Source organism: Bidens hawaiensis, unplaced genomic scaffold (assembly GCF_021521415.1).
Source record: "Bidens hawaiensis isolate Kalapana, Puna unplaced genomic scaffold, B.hawaiensis_p1.1 tig00015054_1, whole genome shotgun sequence".
Taxonomy (NCBI): Eukaryota; Viridiplantae; Streptophyta; class Magnoliopsida; order Asterales; family Asteraceae; genus Bidens; species Bidens hawaiensis.
This window is the reverse complement of record NW_027492335.1, coordinates 13,091-27,852: the sequence shown is the minus strand read 5'-3', so window position 1 is coordinate 27,852 and position 14,762 is coordinate 13,091. Positions and strand designations below refer to the sequence as shown.

At 34.3% G+C, this 14,762-nt stretch overlaps 1 pseudogene; it reads right to left on the bottom strand.

Annotated features, from left to right (window-relative positions):
* Positions 1-1,460: 1,460 nt before the first annotated feature.
* Positions 1,461-7,358, bottom strand: LOC143548331 (uncharacterized; annotated as a pseudogene).
* Between the last annotated feature and the right edge of the window lie 7,404 nt (positions 7,359-14,762).

The window sequence follows — 14,762 nt, the reverse complement described above, 5'->3', positions numbered from 1 at the left end:
ATTGAAGTTTAACAAAATAAATGTTATTGAAATTACAACGAAATGAGTGGAACTCTGATGGAACACAAAATAATTAAAATAATGATTGACAAACATTAAAGTCATGAACATCACAATAATTAAACGAAACATTGGAGTCAAGAATAATGGAGTAAATAAATGTGGCATTGAGCCACCAAAATACAAGCACGTAAGTCGATAAAGCATTGCGTTCTAGAATAAGATAGATAAACGAAACTTTATTATCAAAATATTATAATATATTAAGTTCTTGGGGTTAATAATGACTCGTTAAGCAAATGAAAATTTCCAATAAATAAAATATCAATATGAAAAAGGGCAACATTGAGATTAAGAGTAACAAAATAAATAATTGAAACTTCGAGATCAAAGTAAGACATTGGTCTCAAATTGCTGAAACATTGAGATCAAAATAAATAATCAAAACTTCGAGATCAAAGTAAAACACCGGTCTCAAATTGATGAAACATTGAGATCAAGAATAACAACTTAATTCGATGAAACATTGACTTCAAAATAAATAATCGAAACTTCGTGATTAAAGTAAAGCATTGGTTTCAAATTGATGAAACATTAGGATCAAGAATAACAAAATAATTGATGAAATATTAAGATCAAAATAAATAATCGAGACTTCGAGATCAAAGTAAAGCATTGGTCTCAAATTGATGAAATATTGAGATCAAGAATAACAAATATTCTGTGGAAAGAGAACCAATCAAACAACCAAAACGATCGGTGTAAAAACAATAAACTCAACATGTACATGTGACTTCTATTAGGTAGCTATAAACATAGCCCCGATTTTAAGTAAACGAATTCATTCAGGGGCAACCGGTCATAGATAATCAATGTAGAAATACTGTTTCTATGAGATAACTATGTACACAATCATGTTCATAGTCCCAATTTTCACTAAACGATTACGTTTATGGGAAATTGGTTATAGGACGCGAGATTGAAATAATAAAAGTAAACCGATTCAAAAATGCAACTATAAATGATGCATGGAAATAGCTTACTAATTAACAAATAACCAAACTCAATATCAAATTCGTAAACAACCTTCGAAAGAATTCGATACATAAATTATTTCAATTATGTCCAAATAGAATTATATATATATATATATATGTATATATATATATAAGAAAGAAAGAAAGAAAATCAAAATAAAGCTTTCGATGCCTATCTTCTCGAAAGTGTGTTTGTGGCATGAAAGTTATTATGGAGGTGATGCCATGATTTCTTAATCGAAACTAATTGGTGTTGACAAATAGGGGAAAAATGATTTCTGAGACTCGTTCAAGTTTGTGAAAATCGATTGTAAAAACATGATGTTTTTATAACTCAAGGAAAATAATAATACTAACAATAATTTGCATGATAAAAAAAATATCCTTAGCTAGTGTTAAAGCTTAGAAAACTTTGTAAAAATTTTAGTGTAAAAGATTTTCTGTTGGGTGGCGTCCTATGAAAACATTATGGGGGATCTTCAAGTGAAATGACTCGGTAGCGGAAGCAACAGCGGCAACACCAGCAGTAGCAGTAGCAGCAGCACCAACAGTAGCAATAGCATCAGCAGCAGTAGCTGTAGCAGCAGCAGTAGTAGTAGTGAACCAGATGTAAAGTTCTTTAGAAGAAAATCTACTTGATTAGATATTTATTGATTAATTATTTAAAATAATTGACGATTTGAAATTATAAGTAAAAGATGTTTATAAACGAAGTAAATGTGGAAAAGTATGCAAACATATAGACATGTATGATAGGGTTGAATGGACTAAGTATTGATACCGGAAAACGAATAAACTTTAAGTGGACAAAGGATGCAGGGTAAGATATTTCATGGTGGAAACAAGTTAGGCCTTTCTGAGTATTGCAGGTGTGCTCGGGTCACTAAAATGATAACAATCTTGAAGCATGAGCATATGGTAAGGCATATGGTTGGGATAAATAGCATTAGGGTAGCATGTGCACCCGAAGGTACGTAGATGATCATAGGTTGGGTTACGACGGTATACAATGGTAGTGGGAGTGAGGTTTTTAAGAAGAGGTGTGCGGAGAATGTTATGAAGATAAGCCGATGTGTGAAGCGCCTCGACCTAAAAGGTGCCAGGTAAGGAGGCTCAGGTTATTAGTATGAGCATAGTCTCATATTCTCATTTAGGCGTCGAATCATACACTCGGCTTTACCATTTTTTGCGAGGTGTGGTGACATGAGAATCGAAATTGTAGACCGTTTGTAGCGGCACACAATTTAAATTGATAGTTATCAAATTCTCGTCCCATGTCACTTTGAAAAGATTTAATAGATGCGTGAAATTGAGTTTTAATGAAAGCATGGAGTTGTTTTTTCATATGCCTTGGATTTAAATTTTAATGAATAAATCCATGTGAATTGTGTTAAGTCATCAATAAGTATCATATAGTATTTGTATCCAAAAGACAAACAAACTTTATTACACGAAATAAATTTATTTTAGGCTAAAAAATCCATAACATATACTCTGGGATGCCCGAGCTGATCATGCAACAATTTGAAAACTTCAGAAACAAAATAGCTAGATGCTGGAGGAGTGGTGGTGAACGGGTATAATGGATCGATACTGTCGTGGCAGGATAAAAGCTCCCTAGTCGGGCAATCCTTCAAAGAAAAACCAAAATAGTCAAAATCAGCGAAAACCCAATTATCAATTGTAAATTGACGAACAGAGAGTAAACTTTTACTTATTTGAGGAGCATAAAGTATATTGTTAAGTTTAAATTGTTTGTGTGCATGTGGTAGGGTTGTGTGTCCCGACGCAAGAACTGGAACACGATTGCCATTACCGACTAAAATAAAGTTAATTAATCAAGTCGACGGTTTACCTTGGTAGGCAATCAGATGAGAGGTGGCCCTAGGATCCATGAGCGATAGATCGTTAGTGTTCAGGTTCAAGTTCAAGTTCATTGCTTGAAACGCTTGGCCCAAGTTAGGGGGTTCAGGTGCATTAAAGTGGGCTTAACCTGTAACATTCGTCAATTTCCGGACCGGAAAACTCGACCACTTAAATTTTTATGTTATTTTATCATCCGAACTATTGTTATTTAATAAAATCAACAATTTATTTCATTTGATCATTGATTATTTATTTTCACTTCGAGTCACTCGGTTTTAGTTTCGTTTATTCAATAAAATATTTTAAACTATCAATCATGTGCAAATCCACCTCTAAACTAAGTTTTGATCTAACTTGATTAACTAATCTAACTCGAGGGGTTGGTTTGTAAATATATTAAAAAACTTGTTTTCCCTCTCCCCGCTTTCCGCATCATCTCATACGGGACACCCCACCTTATTTTTTATCCACCAACTCAGTCGAGAATCATGGAATTGATCTCCCTACACATCAACCTACCTAAAGCGCTACCAATCATCGTTTTAATTGAGCAATTGACAAATGTTTATTAACCAATTCATTCATAACGAACCGCGGACTGGTATTATATCAAAACCCTGTAAATACACATTCATAATTCAATTAACTCATCCCTCATACACCTTATAACATTATCAAACTAAACCCTAAATCAATTTTACAAAGAAACCTTCCAATGCCATTTTTAAGTTTGAGTTTCAAGCCAAAAAGTAAGTTTCTTGTTCTCCTTTGATTGCTACACATACCAGATAATTGTAACATGTTTTATGCTTAGATTTTGATGCTTAATCAAAACCCTCTGTCAATTTTTATAACAGAGGACAGTAGACCTTCAATTTGAGATTTTGTAAAGTAGGGTTTATAATGATTTGGGACCAGTTTCAAGTTCTGTTTGAGTTTTTCTTGTTTTATTTCACCAACAAACTAAAGCACTAGCTCGGATGGTTGGTGCATGGTGTATTATACTTTGAACTGGTCTAGGGCACAGATTCGAGTCCCCTTAAGCCCGGCTTTGAATTTTTATTAATTATTATTATTATTTAAATTATATCTATCTTAAAAACAAATATTATTTTTATCCGTTTAACGAACCGAACATCTCTGGACACTTAAAATAATTTTTTTTCTTTCTTCTAAAATTTTTCGAGTATGTATGCATTATTATTATACGTGTATATATACACACACACACACACATATATATACTAGTTTTAGAACCCTAGTAATACACGAAATTTCTTAAATTTTAAAATTAATAAGATGATTTATTTGTCGTAGTTTTTTGTTAATTTCGGAACGAACTTTTCAAAAGTATGAAATCCTGTAAAATTTGCCGATTTTTAAACCATAAATTAATAATAATAATAATAATAATAATAATAATGATTAGTGACAATCTACGTTTTCTCGGTTAATACATTGTTAAATTTAATATTTATTTAAATGATTAAATAAATTATAAGTTATAAATGTTATAAAAAGAAGGAAGAATTACATATATCCCCTTACTCCCTCCGTCCCGGTCAAAGTGTCTTAGTTTGAAAAACATAAAGTTTAAGGTAGATTGAATAATTATTTTTTTGACTAACCAAATGACAATAATGTCCTTGGAAAATGGGTCCACCATATTGTTTATTAATGGCAGTTGTGTGTGCTTAAGAATAAAATTGAAAATTGGCTAATAAATTTTGAAAGTAGATATTTGTAATGAGACAAATAAAAAAGAAAATATGAACATTTTTTTTTAATGGGACAGAGAGTAAGTATTAAATAACTTAAGTACATATATCCCTAACTCTAAACTTAATATTACATATATCCCATTGTTTAATAAAATGTACTCATTGACAAAGTTGCCCTTCTTCAACCCCATGACCCTTCTGATTCTGGCTTTTGATTTATATAAACCTTACTAGTGAACTAACAGAGGTGATTGAATTGAGCAATCGGTTCTAGTCGTGTTTGACTTCAGTTCAACGACTATTGATTTCAAATGTCAGCGCTTGAATTGATTCCATATGAACCGACGATTGATTTGATTACACTAGTTATTGATTTGATTACACCGACGATTATTCGATTAGAGTTCACCGGATTTTGATTTGATTACGATGGTTATGGATTTTGGATAAATGTTAAAAATGTGTTTAAGATGATGTAATGATGGCAGAAGCTATTAAAAAATAGGGCAATACATAATCGATTGGGTGGTCTGAACTCATGATACGTTAAATGCTAGGAGTATTTTATTGAACTTTTAAATGAAATTCATATTGTTGGTACATTCCAGAGCTTACGGGAGGCATGGAGCTTTTTGTTCATGAGAAAGGTAAGGAGGTTTTTTTGAAGGGCATTTATATATTTCTCTTTGCTAAACTTTGAAATTATATATTTCTTTAAAACATGTTTAAAGAGTATTGTACATTTTGTATTAAAAACTTGTACTTTAGGGAAATATGTAATTTACATAGTTAGGAAGAGTAAATATGTAAAAATCCCTTCTTTGAAAAAGGAAACCGAAGTTGCAGATAGATAAATTTGTAATTCTAGGTTTAGGGATAAGTTAGTCTAACTATAATTTATTTTGAATAAAATAAATGATATTGGCAAATTTGATATTTTTAGGTTTAAGTAAAGGATATATGTAATTAGAGGGTGTTTGGGATTGCTTATTTAACTCTAAAAGTGCTCTTGTCAAAAGTGCTTATTGGCTTATGGCTTTTTGAAAAGGAATTTTAAAAAAAGTGTTTGAATTAACTTATTGGTTGAAAAAGCCAATAAGCACTTTTTAAAAAGTGTTTGGCTTAGCTTATTTATGTAAAATGACCAAAAAGGTCATTCTTAGATATTTAAAATCATTTACTACTACATTATTTTTTATGAAAGTTGAATCAATTACTTTGCCTTACAATTTTTATAATTTCTTAATTAGACCAAAATAGCATTATGTTCATACAAATTGTAAATACTTCATAGAAAAAAAACCAAAACACTATTCAAGTACACTCATCCTCACAATTCCATTATATCTTGCGCAATCGTATCTCGTATCGCTGCCATATACAAATCTTCATCATTTGTACGACGTGCACTTGAATCTTCATCATGAACATCGTTACTCGTACCACCTTCTGTGGGATTATAGGATTCTTGTTGTGCCCTGTTAAATACTTCATCAAACCTACCGGCCTTTCTAATATAGTTATTGATTGCCATGGATGCTATCACAATTCTCACTTGGTGCTTGTACTTGTAATTAACATGCATATCTCTCAATAACGCCCACCTAGCCTTCCACACTCCAAAAGTTCGTTCAATGATATTCTGCAATGATGAGTGGTGATAGTTAAAAGTCTCTTTCGGTCCGCGAGGAGCACGCATAGCACTAGTCTGTCCACGATGAAAATCTGGTAGATGATAACGAATGTTAGTACCTTTGTATGGTGCAAGATACCCCTTAGTATTTGGGTATCCGACATCAACAACATAATATTTATCTGCAAATAAAACAAGGACTTGTTATTTATTTCAAACAAGTATTAAAAACATAAAAATTGCATTAGTAAAAAATGGCACTAACCACCCGTTGGACGTGGAAAATGAAGCTTCGGTCCATGTAAGGCTTCATTGTAAATTCATGTGTCATGTGCGATCCCCTCCCATACAGCCCACAAAAATGTAAAGCACATATTAAAATCACAAACATCCATTATATTTTGTGTAGCATATCCCTTTCGATCAATGTACTTCGCTTGATTGCTCTGTGGAACTGATGCCCTCAAATGTGTCCCATCTATACCCAATGCAATCCTACAAATACAATATATATCATAATAAAATCATTTTTTAAAGATTGACAACCATCTAAGTAAATAGAATATTGAATAATACCTTGAACATTGGATAATATCGGGGATTATTTGGAATATGTATAGGTACATCTTCATTATAGTTTGCGGCTGGCCTGATGATATCGGCACTCATCTTAAGCACGGCTACTAAAACTGTATGGAAATGTTTATGAATTGTTTCCCCAAAATGGTTAAAAGATTCTTGCACAAATCTATTCTTACATCCATGAACCAAAGTCAACAAGAAGATTTTGACCGACTCCTCAATAGATATATTACGTGTTTGTTTCAATCCGTAATTAGCTGCAAGATCTGTACATAACTACCTAAAAATTGGTGCGTGCAATTTAAAATTTTCATAACACCGCCTCAGATGACCATTTAATATTTTATTAATAAATATATTCCCTTTGCGATTCGAGGTGTGGCATGGCATTCGTGCAATACGCAAGTTACGAGCTACTAGGAATCCTTTCACAGCTATTGCACATAACAATTTGAATTGCACATCCTCATCATCCGAATATTCTTCATCATTGTATGAATCAGAGTTGTCACTATCCATCCTATATAATATAACTTTAAAATCAAGACGATAACACGTAATGTCAAATGATAAAACATAATGTCAAATGATAAATCATAATGTCAAACAATAACACCTAATGTCAAATGATATCACATAATGTCAAACGATAAGATATAATGTCAAACGATAAATCATTGTTCAATAAGTAACTTAAGGTACTCCATATTTGCTTCGTGAATCATTGGAAACATAAAAGCTTCACGAATTTGCTTTTTGGTTAAGACATTCCATGCTTGTGAATACTTTTTAGAACCTTCGTTGAAATCAGGAAAAGTAAGGACAATGTTCATGCAATCTGATATTGTTGGAGAGTGACTATTCGGCGTGTATTTTGTTGTTAAGATATCCAATGCAACATCTAGTTTTTCCTCAATATATGAAATTTTACTCTTGGTTGAGCGGTTGCTGATAACATCTTTAGACTTCTTCCTTTTACCCAAACTACTTTCAACTAAAGTAGGAAAAAAAAGGCTATTCATCACCAAAATTGATTCCATCTCCTGTGCCATCTACATCTTCCAAATTGCTATTGTCTTGAAATTGTAACGGAGTCATAGTCTGATCTCCAACAGCAACACAATCCCAAAACAAAGGAGCATAATGTGTCTCGTACATGTCCAAATTTGTGTCCTTAAATTTGGCAAACTCTTTATCTACCTAAAAGATAAACAGATTAATTTATGGATTTCATGATGCAATTTTAACTACACATAATAAAAAATAATAGTAGAACCCACCTTTATTTTCTCCTCCCACCACTTAGATGATGCATCAATTAAGCTTCTTGTCCCACCGATTCCAGTTTCAAGTCTCATTTAGCGGTCATAAAGCTTCCAATCTTTTTTCATGTTGTCCCCTTTGTTTTTTAGTTGTTTTTTATCAAAGTTTTTGCCAGTTTTTTCCTTCAATGGTTTTTCATAAATTTGCCCACCCAACCTTATTGAAATGAGTACCGGGCCTATTCCCTTTTCTAAGTTCAGTCAAGCAAGCATCGATAACACCCTCTTATAAAATCATCTAGAGTAACAATACTATAATCATATAATGTACAATAACAAAAATATAATTTTCTACAGTAAAGTATAATAATTAAAGGAAAATAATTGAGATGACGTACAATATAGGAAAAGAATAATAATTAAAGGAGATGGCGTACAATAAAGTCAAAAAGTATTCTTGAAGAGGAATTGGCTGGTCGACGGCAATAAGAGAACAAGAGAAGAACAACAGCAGAGTGTTATTTTATGAATATATTTTGGATTAGGGTAAAGGGTGGGTAGATTAGTAATTTTCCAATTAAAATGCCCAAAAGTGTTTTTGAAAAGATAGGATTTAGAGCTTTTGAAAGAATCCTACAATCCCACATAAGGTGGTACTAGTAATGAAGTTCATGATGAAGGTTCAAGTGCACGTTGTATGAATAATGAAGATTTGTATATGGCAGCGATACGAGATACAATTGCGCAAGATATAATGGAATCGTGAGGATTAGTGTACTAGAATAGCGTTTTGGTTTTTTTTCTATGAAGTATTTACAATTTGTATGAACGTAATGTTATTTTGGTCTAATCAAGAAATTATAAAAATTGTCAGGCAAAGTAATGGATTCAACTTTCATAAAAAATAATGTAGTAGTAAATGATTTTAAATATATAAGAATGATCTTTTTGGTCATTTTACATAAATAAGCTAATCAAAACACTTTTTTTAAAACTCATTTTCAAAAAGCCATAAGCCAATAAGCACTTTTGACAAAAAGCACTTTTAGAGTTAAATAAGCAATCACAGGTGCTCTTGGAGCTTTTGGAAAATAGCTTCCCCAAGCCAATAAAAAAGCCAAAATAAAAGGGGCTTTTACATTTGTCAAACACCTTTTTACCTTATTGGCTTCTTGAAAAAGCTAATAAGCATTTTTCAAACTTAATACCAAACACCCTCTTTGTATTTAAGATTGAGATATATATGTAATAAATGAAATTAATAGGGGGGTATATGTATTTTTTTTTAGAACGACCAACTAAGTAACGCCTAGTGCTCCGTACGCGGCCCCCAATGGCTAAAAGTAGCCCGAGCCGGCTACGAGTCTGGACGGATGTAGCCCCTAGTGGTCCACCTATTGAGGGATTCCCCGGATAAAACCCAACCCCCATGCCCGTCAAACGGCACGACAGAGAGAAGCCGGTAAAACCTGGTGAGATCAGGACTTGAACCCTGGCAAACCATGGTCATCCCTCATATCTCTCTTATTTAGCACCATCGTTAATGGCAGGTCGGTTACCCATTTTGTTTTATTTTTATTTAGTGATTGAAAGAAATCCTCAATGCATATGTGATATATATTGACACCTTTGCTGCCTATTTGTTTCGTTCGTTGTTCAGGTAGTTCAACCAACTAAAAACACGTTAAACATCTTTTTACAGCGAATAGTAGTGCACGTTAGCGTACTCTCTCATCCCCAAAAAGGATTTATGGGGTCTGTTTTTGTTTAATTTTAAGTGCATAGATTACTCTTCATTTTAAGGTACGAATAACCAGTTAATGTTACTTTTATCGTATTGGTATTTTATTGAGTGTTTTTTTAGCATAAATTATTTATTGATTGATAAGAACCATTGATTTCGAATTATTTGATATAAACCATTGATCTATGGAATGATTTTTGAGTTATTGACATATTGCATTTTTGACGCGTTTAGAGTTCTTAAATAATTAAAATTGAGAATATTCAATTTCTATACCGTCTGATTAAAATCATTTTTCACTCTATAAGAGTTTTAGTTTTTTTTTTCATGTTTTACATGTAACGGACCATAACCCGAACCCTAAATCACTGTTCGGGTTCTGACCCGTCTCAACTCATTTAAATTTTCTTTTTATCATAACTTGAGAACTGTATGGTTTTTTTCCACGAGATTCCAGTTTCTAAATGCTCATTTTTAATTATTTTATCATCTATAAAAATTTTAGGTTTATTTCTTAAGTTGGCTCTGCTCGTTAATCTCGTTTATTTCCGCATCCTCGTCTTGTTTAACTCGACTACCACTCTAAGGTCAGCAATCGCTCTCTCCTTTTTTGCTATTTTATATTTTGGGGGCTTTATGTGCACACAACTTTTATTATTTATTTATTATACAAGTATATACTCAAACATAATTCTACTATTTGCGTAGTTGTGATATTGCTCGATTAGTTGCTAATTGCTAAATGACTATGTGTTTACAGTTTTATGGTTAGTTGGCATCCTCATTCTTATCCTCATCCTCATCATCATCCTTATAGTATGATCATATGTCGTTCGAGTAAACATTTCCGAATATAGTGGCATGTTGAAAAGACACTTTTATTTTACATATGGTGTTTATTGACCTAGAAAAGGCCTACGACAGTGTGCCACGACAGGTGCTCTGGGAGTGCTTGGAGGGTAGAAGAGTGCCCAGGAAATACATAGAGATAATTATGGATATGTATACCAGGAGTGAAACAAGTGTCCGTGCGCCAGTGGGGGATACTGATTTCTTTCCTGTAGAGGTAGGTCTTCACCAGGGGTCAGCGTTGAGCCCGTTTCTTTTTGCAGTAGTCTTGGATGAGTTGTCAAAGTCGATTCAGGGGACTCTCCCGTGGTGCATGATGTTCGCAGACGATATTGTGTTACTTGCTGAGAAAAAACAAGATCTAAACATGAGGCTTGAGGAGTGGCGAACAACCTTAGAGACAAAAGGTTTAAAGATTAGCCGATCTAAGACGGAGTACCTACACTGTGATTTTGGTGAGATAAACGACAGTGAAGACGCACACATCACAATTGAAGGGCAGGTGGTCCCGCAGGTAACGAAGTTCAAGTATTTAGGATCATTTGTACAGAGCGATGGGGAATTAGACAGTGATGTGACCCACCGAGTTCAGGTAGGATGGTGTAGATGGAAAGCAGCCACAGGTATATTATGCGACAAGAGTTTCCCGACTAATCTGAAGGGAAAATTCTATAGGGTGGCAGTTAGACCTGCAATGCTATATGGAACAGATTGTTGGGCCATCAAGAAGGCACAAGTGCGGAAGATGGAGGTAGCAGAAATGAGAATGCTACGTTGGATGTGTGGGCACACAAGGCTAGACAGAATAAGAAACGTTGTGCTTCGCGAGAGATTAGGGGTGGCGAACATAGCAGACAAGATAAGAGAGTGGAGATTGAGATGGTTTGGACATGTAAAGAGAAGACAGACGACGAATCCTGTTAGATCCGTAGAAAACATTACTATAGAGGGGAGGAGGGGTAGAGGACGACCGAAATTGACTTGGGATGAGAGGATTAGGCATGATTTGATAGACCTAAACCTCTCCGAGGACATGGTTGAGGATAGGAATTCGTGGAGAAGTAGAATTAAAGTTAAGGATTTTTAGAGAGAATTGAATACCTTAAGGCTTAGACTTAACTTATTTAGGTCACATACCATAATGGTATTTCCCTTACATATTTTATTATTATTATTAGCTTTTATATTACGGTTAAACTGTGACCTTTTTATTAATATTATTATAATTAGTAGTAGTTTTTTATATAACTGTTAAACTTTGATTTCCTTTTTTTGCTTCATACACATGTTCTTAGAGCCGAGGGTCTCTCTGGAAGCCACCTCTTTATTCCTTTGGATAGAGGTACGGTGTGCCTACATCCCACCCTCCCCAGACCCTACCTATAGCTCTGCTGTCGGTGGGATTTTACTGGGTATGATTGATTGATTGATTGATTGATGTAATGCACATTATCGCAAGAAATTGTCATTTTAATCATTATATATATCTCAAATTGTGATTATTTGCTTAACATTATTGTTGACAAAATATATCTATTTTTACGCTTATCGCATGTAGCTATTTGGGATGATTGAAGATGCAAGACTTAGTTGGACCTTAGGTTTTATTAGAATAAAGAGTAATTTATTTGTTTTTAGTTTGATGTAATAGTTTTGAGTGATTTTGATTTGTGAAATTCTTTTGTACTTTTTGTTGAATAAATAAAATTAGATATTGACACTTTATATTTATATTAGTGTCTTTGAGCTATGATAAAATATTATTGCGCCCCAGCATGTTCTGCCGTAGGTTAGGTGTGACAAAAGCATCGATAGCTTCTTGAGATTGCCCGGGGCGCTCAAGTTTGAGGCCAACCACCCCACTAGATTTTGGAGAGAATGTGTCCTAACAGTCACTCACATCATAAACCGACTTTCGTCCACCGTCATTAGCAGAAAACCCCTTACGAGATATTACACAAACAAAAACCTAATTATGATCTAACGAAAGTTTTTTAGTGTTTGGCTTACTATAGAAGCAATGAGACAAAGACAAAGGGAGATAAATATAAAGAGAGGAGGAGAACAGATGTTTACTTGGGCTATCCTATTGGTACAAAAGGGTACAAAAATTTTGACATGAAAAACCGAAAAACTATCACTTCTCGGGATGTTAATTTTTTTGAAGAAATATTCCCTTTTAAAACCAACACCAATATGGGCCTCAATTTGAATAGACAAATGACTGCTATGGACCAGAATTCTTTGATGAATTCATTGGGCCAAATCCCTTCACGATCAAACATCTGAAACCAAATGAAGAAACTGGGGCGAGAGCTAATGATAGTTAATCTTCCATAACCACAAGTTATAGGCCTTGAAAGCCCAATTCAAGGCGATAATCACCATGAAGATGTAGCCCAAGATGCCGAAGAACAAGTAGAAACAAAATCTATTCCTATTGAAACTAATGAACTGACAAGAGAAAAGAGAGTCAAAACTCAACCCAAACATCTGGATGACTATATTACAAAGCCTTCTTCTTCTATAGACCATTCGTTACATGCAGATAATCCAGGGTCATCCACGGTACATACTTTGGCTAATTATATTTCTTATAATAATTTTTCTGAAAGTCACAAAGCTTTTTTAGTGGCAATCTCATCTAATGATGAGCCAAAGTCCTTTAGCCAAGCTGCAAAAGATGAAAAATGGAAAGAAGCAATGAAATGGGAAATTAAAGCTCTCGAAGAGAATGGAACATCGTCTCTTGAAGAATTACTAGAAGGGAAACGAACAATCGACTCGAAATGGGTTTTCAAGATAAAATACAAACCAACTGGTGAAGTTGACCGTTACAAAGCATGCCTTGTGACAAAAGGTTTTACTCAAATGGATGGTATAGATTTCCATGACACTTTTGCACCTGTTATAACACTCGTGACTGTTAGAACCTTACTCATAGTGGTAGTAAAACGAGGGTGGTTAACTCAACAACTCAATGTTAATAATGATTTCCTTCATGGAAACTTGGAATAAGAGGTTTATATGAAGATTCCCCAAGGTTTCGTTAAAAGAAAAAGATACAAGAATGTGCCGGTTAAGGAAGTCGATCTATGGTCTTAAACATGCTTCCAGAAATTGCTATCAAAGGTTCACTATTGCTCTTGTGAACATTGGTTTTAAACAATCCAATGTGGATCACTCACTCTTTGTATATAAGAACGGTGACAGTTTTGTTACGGTTCTTATATATGCTGAGGATGTTATCATTACCGGAAATGACCTCAACAAGATAAAACGCACCAAAGCATACTTAGACAAATAATTTAGTGTCAAAGACCTTGGATTGCTCAAGTATTTTGGGAATTGAAGCTATTCAAACAAAGGATGGGCTAGTTCTAAGTCAACGCAAATATACACTTGACATCCTAGCATATTTTGGCATGCTTGGTTGTAGGCCAAGCTCCTTCCCAATGGAACAAAACTTGAAGTTAGGCAAGGACGATGAAGAACCACAGGTTGATGCTCACAAGTACCAAAGGTTTGGGGGGGAGACTTCTCTACCTTCAAGCCATAAGACCTGATATTGCATATTCAGTGAACATTTTAAGCCAATTTGTTGGTGATCCAAGATGGACACACATGGATGTAGTAACTCATGTATTGAGATACCTTAAAACTACCCCGGCGCAATGAATCCTTCTCCCTAAGGAAGGAGGAACGAGTCTTACTGCTTATTGCGACTCAGATTGGCTTGGTCGTCCTCTAACGAGATGATCAAGGACCGGTTACTTAATTCTGTTAGGGGGTGCTCCAATTTCGTGGAAATCAAAGAAGCAATCAGTCGTGTTTCGCTCATCAGCTGAAACTGAGTATCATGCCATGGCAGTTACTATAAGTGAAATTCTATGGATGAGAGGCTTATGACAGACCTTGGAGTTCCTCCAGACGGTGAAACACCTCTTTTTTTGTGATAATCTTGCAGCACATCATCTTGCAAATAACCCAGTGTATCATGAGAAAACTAAGCACGTCGAGATGATTATTACTTTGTCCAGGAAAGGTAGAATCAAAGGAAATCTGGCC